The following is a 3465-nucleotide window of genomic DNA, read 5'->3' as shown; positions in this document are numbered from 1 at the left end:
ATTGCGTAAAGGATTTGCAATCCGCAATAGTCAATTTGAAAAATTTTTTAACCAGTAATGTTGATAATTCTGTCATTTTAGGAACTCCTTATACAAAATAATTTGTGAACTGATAGTACAACCGGGAAGATGGTGATTTTATATGAAAAAAATATCGAAAACATGGAATAAAATTGTTCTATACGAGATTTGTTTTCGAGCAAAGAACTCGGAATCACAAATCATAAGTTGATTACTCGAGAGAAGCGCGTAGTCATTCCTCGCTCCCTATCAATTCTTTTTCTCGAAAACAAAGCTTCTTATAAAATATTTTTTTACGTTTTATTTTTTTATACAGCATCACTCCCTTCTCGGTTGTATCACTAATTCACGAACATTTATACAAGGTGTCTGATAATGATCGTATAATCTCTCGTGAGCAGATAGAGCGGATTAAACTAAGTTGAAAAGTCCTATTGTTTTTGCAATTTTCGCAATTTTTTTTAGTTTTTTTGTTTTTTTCTACAATAAGTCACTAAGCTTTAAGTCTTAAGCCGTAAGAAATTGATCGATCAGTCAATTATTCTTCTCACATTCAACTGTGATTAGTCAATTTCTCACGGCTTAAGGCTTAGGTATAATGACTTATTGTAGAAAGCCCATTAAAGATATTTTAAAGTTGTTTTATGCTTCGACTTTAGACCATTTTGTTCATTGGGTAACTTAAAAAAAAAAAAAAAAAGCGAACATTGCAAAATAGTAGAGAAATTTTCGATTCAGTTTAGAGTCTGCTCTACCTGCTCTCGAGAAATTATGCGGTTATTACCAGACATCCTGTATACCTAAATACATTCAGGAAAATTTTAATGCATCCCGCAGATTTTTATTGTTGCGCAGAATAATATCCGTATATCGAAACTACGACAATCGATGTTGCTCTGCAACTTGAGAAAATAGAAAACCCCATCGGTTGTTCTAGTTTCGCGTTTTGATATATTTTGATACAATGGAAAAGGCAAAGTTCGATCATCGCCGTTCTGTCAAACAATCGTCGCGAAAGATCTGCACAAGTTAGAAGCGGACAAGATGTATTGTAAATTTAAGAACAATAGCTCATCGTGCGTTTAGCGCTACGTTTTCCTTTATTTTGCTTCTCGCAAGTTTTTTTTTTTTTTTTAATAATATAAAAAAAGCACAATTAAGGTCCGTTGCGCCACTGATTTTGGCACCAATCGCGTCAAAGCTTATCGGAATTCTTTCTCGACATTTCCATAGTATTATGAGGTCTGTCTATTTTAGTTAAACTTCTTGCACTGTTCATTTCTCCTCGTCTTTTCTCTCTAACGTAAAAAAGAGGAAATATGAATCGTACAAGAAATTTAGCTGAAAAGAGCAGACTGATGGAAGTGAGGCATAAAATTTGGCGCGATTTAGCGTTATCGGCATAATTGATTCTTAACGCTAAACGCGCGGCGAGAGTGCAGGCCTACGTAAGCACAAACACCCAAGAGGAAGTACCATTTGTACATAAAGAGGTATAATTTATTCTATTTATGGTAAAGAGGGGAAGGGGATGAAGAGAGGAGCCGGCGAGGAATCGCGCACCGTTGTTTTACATTTCAGTTGTTTTGCATGTGCTTTGGTGTCTGTCACACGCGGCTGTGAGCCGCGTGGTGAGTTCGTAATGCATTCTATATAAATAAATAAATATATATAAATATATTCATAGCGCAGTTAGAGAGTGATAAACCGAAATCGAGATACGACGATGACGTGCGAGGCGTAAATGTCCGTTCAGGTGGTCCCGCGCGACGCCGGCGCGCGAATTCTCTCGTGCAACAATTATCGTCTCGGCTGGAATTTCGCGTTCGCCAATTATCACTTAATTAAGTTTGCTTTAAGCACGGTTTATTTGCGTGCCGCCGCCCCGCGAGAGTCGACGGATTGCTTTACGGACGGTCGCGCGTCCTCGCAGAGTACCTAGGAATATATTCTTAATATGTGAAGAAGATATAAGAATTACACGGTGTCTCGTTGTATTTGTATAATAAGGTGTAAAGAGAGAGAGAGAGAGAGAGAGAGAGAGCGAGAGAGAAAGAAAGAAAAAAAAATGGAAAAAAGAATAGTATTCTCATGGTCATTGAGCGACTCGTATTTCTTAAATGATGCTACGCGTACAGGGTGCATTCTAAATTGCGTTAACGCGGCGTTAACTGCGTATTCGTATTTTTTATCTTGGCAAGATGGAATTGGGACGATCGACTCTCCATGATTCTGTGATTCGGTAATGAAAGGAAGACGACGTCGAGAATTTTTAAAGGATCGAGCCTCGTACAAGCCGCGGAATGTCTTCAATTAAAACAATTGGAATCTGTGTGGATTCTGAGGATTTGCTTCGAGCTGTTCTATAAATTTTGATATGTGATCGACATTCACATCTCAAATATATGTTGATATATTCTAATATCGAGTCGAGCATGATAGCACTAATTTTCCTAATTCTAGCGTATTGATGTTCATGATGGAATTAAAAGTCGATGTTCGCGCAAGATAAGCAAGCGGAAATAAAGTGAGATCGTGAGGATAAGGATAGGAAAAATATGATACAGATTTAAATCACGTTTCACGCGTATCGCGAGTTATTGATATCGACGGCGTTTTCCAAGGAGAAATAATTCGTAGAGAATATCGTAAAAAATCACAGGCATAGTGATATATGGAGGTAAAAAAATGTTTTTGGACGTGTTACTTCTTATGTCGTTCAGCTCGCGGCTGTGATCATTTTAGAAACACCCATGTACGATCCCGAACCAGCAATCAACTTTGTGATAGTCTGTGTACCGAATCTGAACATCGTTAAATTAATCCCATCTCCTATAGATAAGGTGTAATAATTATTAGACTTTCATCACGTACACGCAAAGGACAAAACATATTTACTACGTCATAAAGTGATAACGAGATTGTGTTGTTCCCTGATTTGTATCATGTAGGCACGTTTAATAATAAATCGAAATATTATCTACATCATCTTCATTATTTTCATCTTTCATACTGATTTCTCTTGAGATGTTGATGTTGATGATCGATTCAATCCATTAAAAAAAATTTATATATAAAATGACTTAATTTTTTCTACTAAAAAATTAAAAATATGCATTACATATTATACATTGTTAGATAGTGAACAATGATAACCCAGTCCCTTGAATTAAAAACATATTATTATTTAACTTTCATGTGTGTCAAAATATAAAACAATCTATTTCTGTGTTTAAATTAAAATTCATATTAACGTATGATGCACTTAATAAATAATAAACTAAATTTAAATCAAATTTAATACATTTTCTTAAGTTAAATTATTTAATTCTATTGTTTTAGTTAAATTAACATATTGAGTAAGTACGAGCAATGGCGATGTAGAAATGATTAAATAACTCATATTGAATACAATATAATATTACGAATTTAACAGTATGTGAA

Source organism: Trachymyrmex septentrionalis, unplaced genomic scaffold (genome assembly GCF_001594115.1).
Source record: "Trachymyrmex septentrionalis isolate Tsep2-gDNA-1 unplaced genomic scaffold, Tsep1.0 scaffold17, whole genome shotgun sequence".
Classification (NCBI taxonomy): domain Eukaryota; kingdom Metazoa; phylum Arthropoda; class Insecta; order Hymenoptera; family Formicidae; genus Trachymyrmex; species Trachymyrmex septentrionalis.
Note: the sequence above shows the minus strand (reverse complement) of the source record.